This window comes from Heptranchias perlo, chromosome 25, assembly GCF_035084215.1.
Source record: "Heptranchias perlo isolate sHepPer1 chromosome 25, sHepPer1.hap1, whole genome shotgun sequence".
NCBI classification, from domain to species: Eukaryota; Metazoa; Chordata; class Chondrichthyes; order Hexanchiformes; family Hexanchidae; genus Heptranchias; species Heptranchias perlo.
Genome location: NC_090349.1, coordinates 14,187,120 through 14,204,256, shown reverse-complemented (window position 1 = coordinate 14,204,256; position 17,137 = coordinate 14,187,120).

Genomic DNA, 17,137 nt, shown 5'->3' with positions numbered 1-17,137 from the left:
AAAGTGCAGGGGAATATGTTAAACACTAAAACTGCACCTAACAGTTCAATAAAAAGAAACCTTTCTTTTTCTTTCTACTTCTGAAATGCATGAAATAATTAAAGCTTTTTTTCAAAACCAATTTTTTTTCCATAGTCCCCCCACCCCCCATCTCTGCTTAAATATTTATTTTCAACTCATGTTCAATATTGATTCAGCTATCAGACCTAGTCAGCTGCTCTCCTAACTACCTACAGTTTGCTCACCAAGCTCAGTGGCTGGGTACAATGGTCACAGAGTCGTGTTTTTTCTGGCCTATACTCCATCAAAGCAGGGTTACGAATTTTACTTTCATTCTAGTTATGTGTCAGAATTAGTCAATGTTCATTAAGAGAGAGGGACAACCTCGAAGGATAGAAATGACTTGCATTTATATAGCGCCTTTCACGACCTGAGGACGTCCCAAAGCACTTTATAGCCAATGAAGTGCTTTTGAAGTGTAGTCACTGTTGTAATGAGTTGGGGGTACATGGTGGGGAATGGAGTCAGAGAGGGGCAGACAACCTGTGACAAAAAAAAGTTGTGGGGGATATGTCTCCCTCATTAACGACACTGATTGTACCTGTACTAAGAAACAGAGAGTGGGCTTATCCTCTTGAAAGAGCAACATTATCATTTCAGGGACTTTCCTGATAGGCAATGGCTCCTCATTGGTGAAACAGCCTGTTCTGCATGACCTCTTTCTGTAACTGCCACTCTGGCCACCAGAAAAATGTTTGTAGTATCTGATATGACATCAACTTTTATGATAAGTTTTCCTGTTTTGAAGAACAATTTTTTTAAATCACATACAATCGGTGCCATGACATCGTCAGTGCACATTTTGCACATCTGTGTGCAAATTTCCTGATAGATTCACATACCGCCATTTTAATAGGTCAGCCATGCCTCTTTAAGTGACTAACCTCCTCCAGCTCTATAACCCTCCAAGAACTCTACATTCCTCCAACTCTGCCAATTATGATTTCATTCACCCCGCCATTGGCGGCCGTGCCTTCAGCTGTCTAGGCCCAAAGCTCTGGTATTCCCTCCCTAAACCCCACCGCCTCTCCAATCTCCTTAAAACCTACCTCTTTGACCAAGCTTTTGTTCACCTGCTCTAATGTCTCCTTCTTTGGCTCGGTGTCAATTTTTGTCTGATTACACTCCTGTGAAGCGCCTTGGGACGTTTTGCTACATTAAAGATGCTATATAAATGTAAGTTTCTGCTGGTGGTGTTGTTGCTTTTAGCTCATCATGTTACTCTGACACAGTAAGAGTGAGAAACAGGAAAGTAACCTAATCAAGGGCCTCAATTATGTAAATAAACTTTTGCATGATGCAGTATCTAAACCCTGTATGACTTGCTGGATAGAAACTTGCACACTCTAAGTTCTGCCTACTGATCTGAAATAGATTCATTTCTTTTTGGGGCTTCATTTAAATATAGTTTTTTTTATACCAAAAGATATTGGGTAGATCTTGACTTTGTGCGATAGTGTAAAATGGGTGATAGTGAATGGGCAGCCCATTTTACATCTCTCCCAATTGACCTCAATGGAAATAAAAATTGGGAGAGATGTAAAATGGGCTGTCGACTCACTATCACCCGTTTTACTCTAACACACAAAGTAAAGATCCACCCCCATTATGTATCGTTAGGCCATTGTTGTCAGTGCCACACGGACCATCAGAGTGACTGCGATTTAGGAGAGAGTGAGTACTGATAGAAAGTGCAATCAAATAGATTGCAAAGTACCCAGGTTGTCCCTCTTTTTGTACAGTGACATGACGTGTGAGTGATATGGTGATGCATTGCAGACCAACTTATGCCCTGTATTACATGTTTGTAAACAAATTAAAAAGTATTGCCATGGACATTTCCATGAAGATGGTGCCCCTTTAAAGAGGTGTTTTGGAGATGATGAATTACTGTGACTGGATAACTAACAAAAGAGGCAAACTTTACAATGATTTAAAAAAGGAAGTGGGTCTCTTCATGAAACTCACATCAGCACATAATCTGCTGGTGGCAACTTTGGTCAGATGTCCCTCCACTCGCAGTATTTAAATAAGTCTGGTATCCCCATTAAAAACCAGTGACATACAATCTAAGACAGTAACTATTGCACAGGTAGAGTAGTGTATCAAAGAAAATGTTTTTGTCATCCAGTTCCACTTGTCCATAGCAACACAACAATATACAGGGCCTGAAGGGAATGTTGCAAATTGATCCCAGAGTTAGAAATATACCCTACAGTACACTATCTTTCATGCCCCTCAATCGGTTTCTCTGTCATTTATCTTCCCAGTTCACCCTTACACTATTGATCTTTATTGAGGCGTCTTGGATTCTTTGTTTTGAGGTATTCCCTGTTGTATTTCACTGGGTGAAATGCCAGGCTGCTCTGCAAAAAATAGTGGGAGCTCTTTATGTTCCAATTTCAAAAATAGCTTACACATATCATCTTATCATAAGATATGTGAGGTACCTGGGAGATGTTGTGCTTCACATTTGTTCATGTACAAATTCATTCAAGGCATGGGATGTGTTAACAGCCACTTGTAGGGAAACACTTTTCATCACTTGTCAGATTCCAATAGCTGAAGGTGTAATTTAAAAAGTTCCCAGTTGAGATTTTTTTTTAAATTGTGTAATTACACAAAAATGGACCAAACGTTAGTTTTGGAAGAAATTAAGCTCCATCTCTTCAAACTGTGCTATATAACCAAATAAGAATCTAGTATTGAGGGTGAATTAGCCTTCTTAAAAAGGGATACTGATGGTGAGATCCCTCTGTTTAGAAAGTGCTACAGATGGTGAGATCTATGTTTAGAAAGTGGTACTGATGGTGAGACCTCAGCTTAGAAAGTGGTACTGATGGTGAGATCCCTCTCTTTAGAAAGCAGTACTGATGGTGAGACTGTTTAGAAAGTGGTACTAATAGTGAGATCCCTCTGTTTAGAAAGTGATAGTGACGGTGAGATCTCTCTCTTTAGAAAGCGGCACTGATCGTGAGACCACTGTATTTAGAAAGTGGTACTAATGGTGGGATCCTTGTCTTTAGAAAGCGGTACATGGTGAGACCTATTTAGAAAGTGGTATTGACGGTGAGCTCCCTTTCTCTAGAAACAGGTGCTGATGGTGAGACAACTATCTTTAGAAAGTGGTGCTGATGGTACGACGTGCATATTGAGAAAGTGGTACTGAAGGTAAGATCCCTTTCTTTAGAAAGTGGTACTAATGGTGCCCTCCCCTCATTCCCCCCATTTACTGGTGTCCTCCACTAACTCCCATTTGGTTGTGCCCTCCTCTAAGTCCCTCAATTATTGGTGCCCTCCCCTAATTCCCCCTTTTACTGGTGCCCTCCCCTAATTCCCCCATTTAGTGGTGCCCTCCCCCAATTGCCCTCATTTACTGGTGCCCTCCCCTGATTACCCCATTTACCGGTGCCCTCCCCTAGTTCCCCCATTTACATGTGCCCTCGCCTAGTTCCCCCATTTACTGGTGCCTTCCCCTAATTCCCCCATTTATTGGTGACCTCCCCTAATTCCCCCATTTACTGGTGCCCTCTCCCAATTCTCATTTACTGCTGCCCCCTAATTCCCCCGTGTACTGGTGCCCTCCCCTAACTCTTCCATTTAGTTGTGCCCTCCCCTAATTCCCCCATTTACTGGTGCCCTCTCCCAATTCTCCCCATTTACTGGTGCCCGCCACAAATTACCCCATTAGTGGGTGCTCTCCCCCAATATCCCCATTTACTGGTGCCTTCCTCCAAAATCCCCATTTATTGGGGCCTTCCCTTAATTCCCCCCATTTACTGCTGCCCTCCCCTAATTCCCCCATTTACTGGTGTCCTCCCCCCACTTCCCCCAACAGAAGTATTACTGATGCTCAGACCTCTCTTTGGAAGTGGTGCTGCTGCTGGGACTCCTCTCTTTAGAAGTGGCCATGAGGATTGGCCTCCTCTGTTTAGAACAGTTAATTTATTCACTGGAGAGCAGCAGCCGGTGGTGTGGGGGGGGTGGGGGGCGGTCCAAGGCCTGATGATCATCCAGAGGCTGGAAATGGAGAAACATTTGTCTACTGATATCTTTAGGATGCCTCCCAAAGACCCTCCGATGCACATGTCTGTGCACAAGCCCCAATTCCTGGTTTCTTTTGAGTAACCCTCCATTTGGATATTCAATGGGCTGATATGCAGGAAAGTGAAGTAGGAGCCCGGGAGTGTCCCCACCCACCTCATTTACAGGGCTGCAATGGGCCTACGGCTAGTGCAGGTCCAGGCCTAGCTCCAGCCCAAGGAAAACCCCCCTGGGCCAACATAAAAGGAGCAGAGACCCAGTGTTACAAGTTTCTGATCTTCCCTTAGATATTCTCTCAGGTGCAGTGGTCTGAGCATCTTACACTTAGGTGTGTGCTCATACCGTGCAGTATGTACTTATATGATAGCATAGCCTGGGGGTGTAACAGCGCATCCACCTTGACGTACAAACTAGATGTTGTTGTTTCCCAGATGTGTCACTCCAATCTTTTTGAAGGCTGGCTGCTAAGTCTGGGTGAAAAGCCTGCCCTAGCGGCTTTCTGTTTAAAAAAGCTGACTGTCGGTGAATGTTCCTAACCCTATTTTTAACTCCCTGTGCTCACAACCAGAGGGGAGGGCCTAAAATGGACAACCTATGCTGAGCACAGAGGACCAGGGACCTCCCAACACCACGGGTGTGACTACCAAGTGAGGCTAATGAACTCTTCACTGTTTTCGGTCTTCGGGGAAACAACTTCAAGGCCTAGCTCATTAGCATTTTAACCAATGTTCGTCTCAATGTGCTTTTGAAAAGCTTGTGTGAATACAATTTGCTTTAAAAATACATTAAAATGTTACACTTTTCCAAATCCTTTCTGTGGAAAAGTAATCAAAAAATCCCAAAACATGAGACATGGTGAAATAGGTCTCTGCTTCTTTGTCCTGATCTTCACATCTAGGAAATGGGCATTCTCCAAGGGTTAAGGTCAGGAAAACACTACTTCTTTAAAAAGTGCCACTTTTTTTTATTCATCCTTGGGATGTGGGTGTCAATGGCAAAGCCGGCATTTATTGCCCATCTCATAGTGACGTTCCCTCCAAGTAAGTTTTCAAATCGCGACCACTGTTGGATTTCATGAACTTCATTGAAGAGCTGCATTTGCTTTGCTATGTTGAACGATTAAGCTGTTTTCATATGGGACGGGGATTGCATGTCAGCACAACAAGAAAGCAGAAGATTAAGAAAAACCAGGGAGACACTGATAGTAATTATACTAAAGATAGGAGCAGGAGTCGGCCATTTTGCCCATTGGTGTGCTTCGCCATTTTGTTAACTATGACAGCTCTATCTCTTCAATTCCAATTTCTTGCCCTCGGTTCCTAACTGTTTCAAACTGCCTTTTCTGAATGGGTAAGTGAGGGGGACACCTTCATCATGGGCATGGTTCCAAAGGGAGCTCTATCTTATCCTACAAAAAAAAATAAGGCCTAGAGTTATTTAAAATGTCACATTCTGTCACAGGACCGTTAGTTAACTTACCTGGGGAAATCAGATATAACATGTTGCTAATTAGACAGGGATGGAATCTGATATTTTGTTAGCTATTAGCTTTGGCACAGGCCTACTTATTGTTTCCATTGTTATTTTGAAACAGATGGCAAACTTTTTCACATTTCTCTGGTACCAGTGTTAACATCCCATGGAATCTTGATATACTTATTGCCATCTCTCTAAATGAGGCATGAAGATTTTTTTTGTTCATTTACTTTAACTTTCAGCAAATCATTAACATACGCAGCCTCCACAGGGTTTTCTAAGTCTTCAGTGGGCATTGGAAATGATGGAAATAGTGCATTCCAGTATAATTCGCTTTCATTATTCCATCATTTGTATAAAATCAGGAGTACACCTGCATGCTATTAGAAATCAGCACAAGGAAGCTGAACATATCAATTCAAGGTGAAGTTGCACTGGTAAAATGCCAACCTTTAAAGAAGCAGTGCTCTGCATCTCCAGAATGCATCTGAATATCCCATCCATTCAGGCTTTCATGGCTCTCTGTCTTGTTTATGCAAACAGTCCAGCTATTTTTGGCATTCTGTAAATATGATCCATGTGTGAAATTGATGTTGCACCTTCACAATGTAGTTGTCCAGAGTTTTACATAGTTTAAGATCAGTTTAAGATAGTGAGGTAGGAATATTAGACATGCCACGAATCATACTTCTCCCTGCCTGCTCCATGCAAGGTCCCTTTGCAGTGCGGTTGTGTAAAAAGCAGCTGGGAGCAATAGTTTTCGACCCTTTGGCTGGGTTCACCCTGATCAGTCCAGGCATTTGACCTCATATCTAAGGATTCCAATGGTCTTATCCACCAAGATCCTGATGGTAGCAGATGCTTTATTATGGCCCAGAATTCGATCTCAAAATAACGCAGCAAAATTTGGCCCAATATCTCTCTCCAGGTCTTCCTTAGGGATGCCTTGATGAGTGAAGCATTCATGGTTGCAATTGATAATCTTTGTCCCCCAACAGACATCCATCCAAGCTTCTCGGCTCTTGAAATAATGCTCACCTCGGGGAATTGATGTAATACAAGTGAAACATAGCAACTGCCAGGTTGGCAGGTATCCACATGCATGATTATATACCAATGGTCACAGACTAGCAGTACATTCATGGAATGGAGCCCTTTTCTGTTCATGAAGGAGGAAAAATTGAAGGTCATGACTCATACATGCCATAAATAATGCCCTCCATTTTGGTGAATCCAGACAGACAGCAAAATTGCAGGGCTCTTTAGTGATGCTGTGCATTTTCCATGGGGAAATAAATGACCTGAATGGCAATTGAGAAGTTGGGAGTTTAGTCACTTCTGAAATAACTACATGAACTACTGATCAGGAGCTATCCCATTGTCTTTGTAGGTCAGTGGTGTGAGATCCAAATCCCTGGATTCACCAACTGAAGTCCTCTAGCTGACCCGCCAGTGGGCAAGTTGCAGTTCCTCCAATTGTTATGGAATACTCACCAATTAGCTGGATGCGTGCAGCCACAATAGCACTTATGAATCTCAATACAATTCAGGATAAAGCAGTCCACTTGATTTGCGCCCCTCCCATTGAACTCAATTTCCTCCTCATCCACCACCGCTGCAGCTTGTACTTCCACGGGGTGCAATGCAACAACTCATGAAGCTTGCTTTGGCAGCACTTCTCAACCCCATGACCTTTACCACCGAGAAGAACGAGGAGCAATGTTTTGTGAACACCATCACCTCCAAGATCTCATCCAAGTCACACACCATCCTGACTTGGACGTATACCACCGTTCCTTCATCGTCGCTGGGGTCAAAATCCTGGAATTCCCGAGCACACCATTGTGGGAATACCATCACCACAAGGACTGCAGCAATTCGAGGAGAAGGCCCATCGCAACCTTCCACAGGGCAACTGGGCAATAAATGTCGGCCTTGAGGGCATCACCCGCAAGAAAACAGAAATGATAAAATATCCCTCTGCAATGTTGCTCCTCACTCATGTAAATTCTTCATGTAAGGGCTTCCTCCTGTAACTTGCTAACTGAATGGATATAACTGTGATGTTGCTTGTCACAGTAAGAGCAGGTGATGCAGGGTGCTGTGAGGTGCTTGTTTGAGGCTATACATTAGGCTCTTCCACCTACGCCTCTTGGGAGCCTGTAAAAACAGAAGAAGAGCTCATTTTCAGTGGTTACACACCCCTTGAAATACAGCTTCACATTGCAAGTTATCTCAATGTGCTGGGCTGCTTTACTGCCATGTATACCTGTGAGGGAGTGAATGAGTAAGGAGTTAAAGAATAAAAAAGAAAGGATGATATTATCCATCAGCTTGGGAGACATATCCAAACTCAACCTCCCACACTCCGCCTTTTACCACCCTGTGCAGAATCTCCAGGACCCTGGGCATATGCTAGGTGACCCCCTCCGGTGTGCAGGCACCTGTTATATGCAGCCTTCTCCGGCAAGCAGATAGAAAAGTAACATATGTTGGAAAGAAGAATCTGCAAGAAGATGTGTGTCAGCCAAGTGCCCAGGACAGCATCATTCAGGGACCTTTTGCTGGCAGCATGCTTGGTGTTTGTTCCTTGCTGCATGTAATGGGCCACAGAGCAAATGCATTGCCATGGATGAGTACCAGGGATGAGGGACTTTCGTTATATGGAGAGACTAGAGAAGCTGAGCTTGTTCTCCTTAGAGCAAAGAAGGTTAAGGGGAGATTTATTAGAGGTGTTCAAAATTATGAGGGGATAGGGAGAAATTGTTTCCACTGGCAGGAGGGTTGGTAACCAGAGGACACAGATTTAAGATAATTAGCAAAAGAACCAGAGGGGAGATGAGGAGAATTTTTTTTATGCAGAGAGTTGTTATGATCTGGAATGCACTGCCTGAAAGGGTGGTGGAAGCAGATTCAATAGCAACTTTCATTAGGGAATTGGATAAATACTTGAAAAGGAAAAATTTGCAGGGCTATGGGGAAAGAGCAGGTGAGTGAGACTAATTAGATGGCTCTGTCAAAGAAATGGCACAGGCATGATGGGCCGAATGGCCTCCTTCAGTGCTGTATGATTCTATGGCAGCGCTACACTCCCCTGTTAATGTACATTAGCTGTGTATTGTCCCCTTTGTTACTGCTAAGATGCCTTGAGAGCCAACATTAGAAAGTTAAACTAAGTGGTAGTAGAAGTTACCATGGCAGCCTTCCTGAGACCAGTAAATTTCTTCCACACCTGCCCCCAGGTTTGGTGCAGGTGAGGCAGCATTCACTGTTTTGGCCATCTCCATTTAGGCTAATCTGGCACTGCTCTTTCGCTGCATGATGGCCCTCAGCTGTAAAAGGGCCCGTCTTTCTGCCACCCGTCGCAACTTCCAAAATTTCCCGCTGCAAGTGACATTAGACGTTGAATGGCACTTGCAAGATAATGGTGGAAAGATGTCATGCATCATCTCCTGTCATTCCTAGACCCTAAGGATGAAATCACATTCCTGGTGCCCAGTGTTGCTATGGCTGTCACTGAGCCAAATTTCCTGGGTCAGTCCACTTGCATAATGATTCACAGATCCAAAAACAGATTTGGGCAGTTGGAGGGAACACATTTGTGGTAGGGGATGAATATTGCATTGAAGTGCAAGTTAAAGGGCTGGGGATAATTAAAGGGATGGGTCACAATAGGGGGACAAAAATTCTTTAGAAAGTCTATAGAAGGGCCAAAAAGGCATCTCAATTCATTATCAGCCGTTGTCAAGTGACAAGACAAAAGTGAAGGAAAGGAAACAGCCTTTGAATAAAACTCCTAAATTAAGCACATTTATTTAAACAATACTCAATTACAGTCACAAAGATATTTCGTAAAAGAAAGTTGCAAATTAGTTTTATATTTCTTGGTCCTCGCTATAAAAACCTGCACCCAAAAAGAATGGGACATTTTGCCTATTTGGTATCCTCCTTGCCCGCTGTAGACGTGCAGAGATGTATCTACATAACTGTGGTATGTGAGAGGAATGATCTTATTTATTCAGCTACCTACAATGGGCAAGGAAAACAGCATTATTTACATTCCAGGACCCAATCAAATAATCACTGAGTAGATCTCTTACAAGCTTCTTTCCAAATCCCTTCCATGGAGATGTGCAACCCTCCCACACTCCCAGACTTTACTGCAACAACCTAACTGACTCATCATGAGCAATATGTGGAGGCTTTGGACTAGAAATGCATTCACGCAGGCCTGCGTTCCTGCTCCTCCCAGCTCCACATTCAGGTAAGTATTTTTTACAAACTTACCTTTTTGGTGGCGGCCTGTGGTGATCTCTTTGAGGACTGCTGGGGTAGGCCACACGTAGACCTGGTTTTCCTGAGCACAGCCGGCCCGGCGTTCAGGGCAACTCAATTTTGCACAGGGAGCTTCATAGGGGCCCTGGACGCCTATTTTTTTGCCCATACCAATGTCACAGGTGACACACTTACAGCTCATAATGAGCGCGCACCTCCTGCCCACCATATTGGAGGCTTACGCACCAATTTAGTGCCTGAGAAACGGGCCATAAAGTAATGATAGAATTAGGGTTAGCTGTGATGCCCCCTGCTTCACAGCCAAATAGGCTGCAAACATCATGATCTAGGCTAACACATGAAAAATAACCATTTAGGCGAGGTAACGGAGAGCAAACAACAACAACAACAACAACTTGCATTTATATAGCGCCTTTAACATAGTAAGACGTTCCAAGGCTCTTCACAGGAGTGTTATACCGAACCACATAAGGACATACTGGACAGGTGACAAAAAGCTTGGTCAAAGAGGTAGGTTTTAAGGAGCGTCTTAAAGGGGGATAGAGTGTTAGAGAGCTAGAGGGGTTTGGGGAGGGAATTCTAGAGCTTAGGGCCTAGGCAGTTGAAGGCAAGGCCACCAATGGTGGGGCGATGAAAATCAGGGATGTGCAAGAGGCCAGAATTGGAGGAGCACAGAGATCTTGGGGAGTTGTAGGGCTGGAGGAAGTTACAGAGATAGGGAGGGGTAAGGCCATGGAGGGATTTGAAAACAAGGATGAGAATTTTAAAATCAAGGTGTTTCCGGACCAGGAGCCAATGTAGGTCAGCGAGCACAGGGGTGATGGGTGAATGGGACCTGGTGCGAGTTAGGATACAGGCAGCAGAGATTTGGACGAGCTCAAGTTTATGGAGGATGCAAGATGGGAGGCCAGCCAGGAGAGCATTGGAATAGTTGAACCTGGAGGTAACAAAGGCCCAGACAGGACTCATAGAAATCTGTCTTAGTACCCAGTGTAAGTCAGTGACTGCTGGAGTGAAGAGGAGAAACTTGGAACGGGGACAAATGTGTCTTATGTGATATCTTCTATAACATAACTCATATATTTAAAGCATTTTTAGTCGCCATATAAGGAAGGACTACCTTAATAAGGAATTATTGAAAAAATGACATTCTGGGAAAATAGTAGTGAAACAGTTAATATGATTACTTTAGCTTTGTTATATTTTTTTAAAAACAGTCTCGAATGATCTAGCTGTTATTAGTCTGAATTTAAGAGTGAAAGGTTCAGGACTGATAATCCATAACAGCACCTGATATTGTGCAAACCTTTAATTGCAAAATCTAAAGAGCACACAATTAAATCAGTGGTTGCTTCTGTATGCAAAATACTGTGTGACTTTACTGCAAATTGATGCTTCTGAAAGAAGAGAAGGCCCTTGGAGAATTTTGAGTGGTTCACAGAAGAATTCACAAGTGCTTCTGCATTTTGAAAACCATTTTACAAATTTAAGGTATCTGGGGCAGTGGCTTTTTGATGATATAATTTCTAACTTTAATGATAACGCTCAGTGATAATGATAACATTGCAGAATGACACTGAGCCTACTTCGACACTTAACCATCAATGATCACATGAAAAGGGCTTGACTGAAGCACGGTGGGAGAGGCCTGAAACTCTTGTTTTGGATGCACCGGCAGCACCACGAGCGTGTTTAGTCAGGAGCATTTCATGCTGCCGGCACATACTGGGGACTTCCTCAGGCTGTCCATTCTCCCCTCCTTTAAATGTAGCTGGGCCGCTTCTACCAGCAGTTGTATCACGCACCGTGTGTGCAGAGGTCAGGATTTCCTGGGCAGGAGCAGAAATGTGTCGGTGCAGTTTCTTAAAGCAGCACCTACGCTTCCTGATGATGGCGAAACTTTGCAATGAGGGCATTTTCTGCTGTGTATTGTCCTGAAAGTAAGGCAGGAGACTGCTAATGTCCAGTAGGTAAGGAGCACCACCCATTTCAAGCCAAGTGTTTTCAATGGCATGATCCAGCGGTAAAGTTGAAACAAAACAGAAGAGAACAATATGTAACAATATCAGGAAAACTAGGGATGGCCATTAAATGCTGCCTTGCCAGCGTCATTCACACCTCAAGAACAAAAATAATAATAAAAAATCACTGGCTGAGGTCTTCCTCACTCATTTTTTTGTTGTGCCTTATAGTTCATATTGTAAAGATAAGAAAAGACAGTTTGATTGTCCTGACTCTTTAAAAGTGGCACAATATTGTGACATCTCTATCGCAGAACATTACAAAAGTTGGCAGGTGCCAAATGGCATCGCAGCTGTAACTGGGTAAAACAGGATTTGCCCGACATTGCTATGAGTGAGAGGAGTCCCAATAATATTGCTGCACGGCTGACCACTTCATGCAATGCAATGACAATCTTACCTTATTATACAAGAGGTGTACTGAGTGCATCTCTCCAATGTAAGAAACACCTTTAATAAATACATTTATTATAAGTTTCCAAGGCCCAAAGGTCTTTGCGTGCAGTGGGCAGCTTATCGGCAGGAGCACTGTCTACGATTTTTTTGTCCATTAATGTCAACGGACAGATGATGGCAGGTGGTACAAAGTTGATCTTCTGATAGGCTGCCCACTGCATGCGAGGCACTGATAATGATGTGACTCGTGGTGTCCCACAGGGATCTGTGTTGGGGCCTCAACTATTCACTGTATTTATTAACGACTTAGATGACGGGATAGAGAGCCACATATCCAAGTTTGCCGATGACACAAAGATAGACAGCATCGTAAGCAGTGTAGATGGAAGCATAAAATTACAGAGAAATATTAATAGATTAAGTGAATGGGCAAAACTGTGGCAAATGGATTTCAATGTAGGTAAGTGTGAGGTCATCCACTTTGGACCTAAAAAGGATAGATCAGAGTACTTTCTAAATGGTGAAAGGCTCGAAACAGTGGACATCCAAAGAGACTTAGGGGTCCATGAATATAGATCTTTAAAATGTCATGGACAGGTACAGAAAATAATCAAAAAGGCATATGGAATGCTGGCCTTTATATCTAGAGGACTAGAATACAAGGGGGTAGAAGTTATGCTACAGCTATACAAAGCCCTGGTTAGACCACACCTGGAGTATTGTGTTCAGTTCTGGACATCGCACCTTAGGAACGATATATTGGCCTTGGAGGGAGTGCAGCGTAGATTTACTAGAATGATACCTGGACTCCAAGGGTTAAATTACGAGGAGAGATTATACAAACTAGGGTTGTATTCCCTGAAACTTAGAAGATTAAGGGGTGATTTGATCGAAGTTTTCAAGATATTAAGGGGAACTGATAGGGTAGATAGAGCGAAACTATTTACCCTGGTTGGGGAGTCTAGGACAAGGGGACATAGCCTAAAAATTAGAGCGAGGACTTTCAGGAGTGAAGTTAGGAAACACTTTTACATGGAAAGGGTGGTCGAAGTTTGGAACTGTCTTCCACAAATGGCAGATGATGCTAATTCAATTGTTAATTTTAAATCTGAGATTGATAGATTTTTGTTAACCAAAGGTATTAAGGGATATGGGGCTAAGACGGGTATATGGAGTTAGGTCACAGATCAGCCATCATCCAATCCGGCCAATTACCGCCCCATCAGCCTACTCTCAATGATCAGCAAAGTGATGGAAGGTGTCGTCGACAGTGCTATCAAATGGCACTTACTCACCAATAACCTGCTCACCGACGCTCAGTTTGGGTCCCGCCAGGACCACTCGGCTCCAGACCTCATTACAGCCTTGGTCCAAACATGGACAAAAGAGCTGAATTCCAGAGGTGAGGTGAGAGTGACTGCCCTTGACATCAAGGCAGCATTTGACCGAGTGTGGCACCAAGGAGCCCTGGTAAAATTGAAGTCAATGGGAATCAGGGGGAAAACTCTCCAGTGGCTGGAGTCATACCTAGCACAAAGGAAGATGGTAGTGGTTGTTGGAGGCCAATCATCTCAGCCTCAGAACATTGCTGCAGGAGTTCCTCAGGGTAATGTCCAAGCCCAACCATCTTCAGCTGCTTCATCAATGACCTTCCCTCCATCATAAGGTCAGAAATGGGGATGTTCACTGATGATTGCACAGTGTTCAGTTCCATTCGCAATCCCTCAGATAATGAAGCAGTCTGTGCCCGCATGCAGCAACACCTGGACAATGTCCAGGCTTGGGCTGATAAGTGGCAAGTAACATTCATGCCAGACAAGTGCCATGCAATGGCCATCTCCAACAAAAGAGAGTCTAACCACCTTCCTTCGACATTCAATGGCATTACCATCACCATCAACATCCTGGGGGTCACCATTGACCAGAAACTTAACTGGACCAGCCACAGAGGCTGGGTATTCTGCGGCGAGTGACTCACCTCCTGACTCCCCAAAGCCTTTCCACCATCTCCAAGGCACAAGTCAGGAGTGTGATGAAATACTCTTCACTTGCCTGGATGAGTGCAGCACCAACAACACTCAAGAAGCTCGACACCATCCAGGACAAAGCAGCCCGCTTGATTGGCATCCCATCCACCACCCTAAACATCACACCCTTCACCACTGGCGCACTGTGGCTGCAGTGTGTACTATCCACAGGATGCATTGCAGCAACTGGCCAAGGCTTCTTCGACAGCACCTCCCAAACCCACGACCTCTACCACCTAGAAGGACAAGGGCAGCAGGCACATGGGAACAACACCACCTGCACGTTGCCCTCACACACCATCCCGACTTGGAAATATATCGCCGTTCTTTCATCGTCGCTGGGTCAAAATCCTGGAACTCCCTTCCTAACAGCACTGTGGGAGAACCTTCACCACACAGACTGCAGCGGTTCAAGAAGGCGGCTCACCACCACCTTCTCAAGGGCAATTAGAGATGGACAATAAATGCCGGCCTTGCCAGCGACGCCCATATCCCATGAACAAATTTTTTAAAAATCTCATTGAATGGCGGAATTGGCTTGAGGGGCTAAATGGCCTACTCCTGTTGCTATGTTCCTATGGTAGTGGTGAGGGGAGCCTCGGGAAATTCTGTCCCTCATGTCTGCAGAGAGCAATTACTAAGAGTAATAATTGTATAAAGCGTCTACACAGGCAGAGAGGAAGGGTCCATCCCAATGTCCATATTGTTATATATATTAAAAAACTGCCAATCTGAAATAATTGGAAATACGCAGCAGGTCCATCAGGTCTGAAAAGAGAAATGACAGATTAATGTATTGGCTTTATTAAAAGTAGGTAGGCCAAGGTTTTCTGCTTCTGTACTCCACAGCATGCGATTTTTCACCCATTAAAGTGAACAGGCAGTAAATCACAAGCTGGCAAGTGCAGAAGCACATAACTCCAGCCACGCAATCTGCTCCTAATTCAACGTTGCTTCATTCGAATTATCTGTTCGTTCGAATTTAAATAGTTTTTTTTTAAAGAAAAAGCTCCCTGTGCTGTTTTACTAAAATTGTTTAATTTTTACTACTCCATAATTTTTTCGAATAAAAAGCGACTTCCAAGTAACAGGAGTAGACTGTACCAGAAATGTTAACATGTCTTTCCTTTTTTCAAATGCTGATGAATCTGCTGTGTACGTGCAGCACTTTCTGTTTTTACTCCATATTATTATGTTGCCCTGATCTAGATATTTCCGGACAGTCAACCACACAATAACTGGTAATATTACTGTGCAAGGTGCAAAAGGGAAAGTCCTTTATCTCTAGTTGTTCCATACGTGTGAATATACGCTCTGAAATTGAGCGGGTAGTCTGTGTTAAATAATTACGCCAATCTCTAGAAAATACGATTTGCACCTGAAAACTGTTCCGTTTGTTGGATTTTTACATTCTTACACTTCTGCATGTGTTAGGTTTGGAAATATATCACTGGCCCAGAATTTGCTGGGAAAATAACGGGGAGTTTAATACGCACACCATTATTAGTGTGCAAATCGTCCAGCAATTTGTGGCGATGAAGAGATACACCCTGAGTTGTGAATCGCCACGAATTGCTTGACGATTTGCGCTGCGCCGTCATTAGCATCGTGAAAACGGCAACTCGCCCTCAATCTCCCCCAGAGTTTCAAGGAATTGCTACATTTGCACAGTAAATTCGAATTAAACTTGCCACAGATAGTTAGGGCTGGTATTTCACAACGTAAGGACCCTTTTAATGACAAGATTTATGTTCCTGCAATGCTACGCAATCTCTCCGTCCCAGAAAGGGATCAATTGAAACTGTGGAATCTCATTCCTGCAGGTAGCAAATTGTTCTTAGAGGTTTTTAAAATTTAAAACCTAAAATTTAAAAAATCTTTTCTTACTTTTCCTTTCTGACTCTGTTCTCTCTCTCTCTTAATCCAATCTTTCCTTCCTTTATTTCTCTTTCTGTACGTAATTTGACTCGAAATCATTCTATTTCCTTTTCCATGGTTCCTCTGTTTCTTTCTCAATCCTTAAATCTCACTGATTAAGGAGATAGACTGTTGGTCCCGTCATTCACCAAGGTCCCAGATGCCCTGTTATCAGCTCGTACTTCCAGCAATTTGCAGCGCAAAAAATTTTCCAGCTGGAAGGTGAGGGAAAAAATCCAACTCATGGGGCAGTATGTCAGCTTGGATTCCAGCCCTTCATCCTTGCAGAGATGATCCTTTTTTTCTTCTTCACTATAAATGCAGTGGAAACTCTGCAGGAGAGCAAAGAATTAACCCTTTACCTGATTCTTTCTACGCTTGCTTTGTCTTAAGATCGTTTCGCCAGGAATTCCATTGGGGGTTGTCCTGATTGGCTGTCCTAATTTCAGCGGAAACCCCGGATAAATCGCGCAAATAGGGTTTCCGCTGATCTGCCGAAGTTTCAGGCAACCGATTGAGAGAAGCCGCACCCCACCCAAGGAGATTCCGAACGCTGCCATGTAAAAAAGAAAGACTAGCATTTATATAGCACCTTTTATGACCTCAGGACATCCCAAAGCACTTTACAGCCAATGAAGTACTTTTGAAGTGTAGTCACTGTTGTAATGTAGGAAACGCAGCAGCCAGTTTGCGCACAGCAAGATCCCACAAACAGTAGTGTGATAATGACCAGAGAATCTTTTTTAGTGATATTGGTTGAGGTATACATGTTGGCCAGGACACCACGGAGAACTCCCCTGCTTTCCTTCGAAAGAGTGCCAATTGATCTTTTACGTCCACCTGAGAGGACAGACGAGGCCTGGGTTTAATGTCTCATCCAAAAGACGGCACCTCCGACAG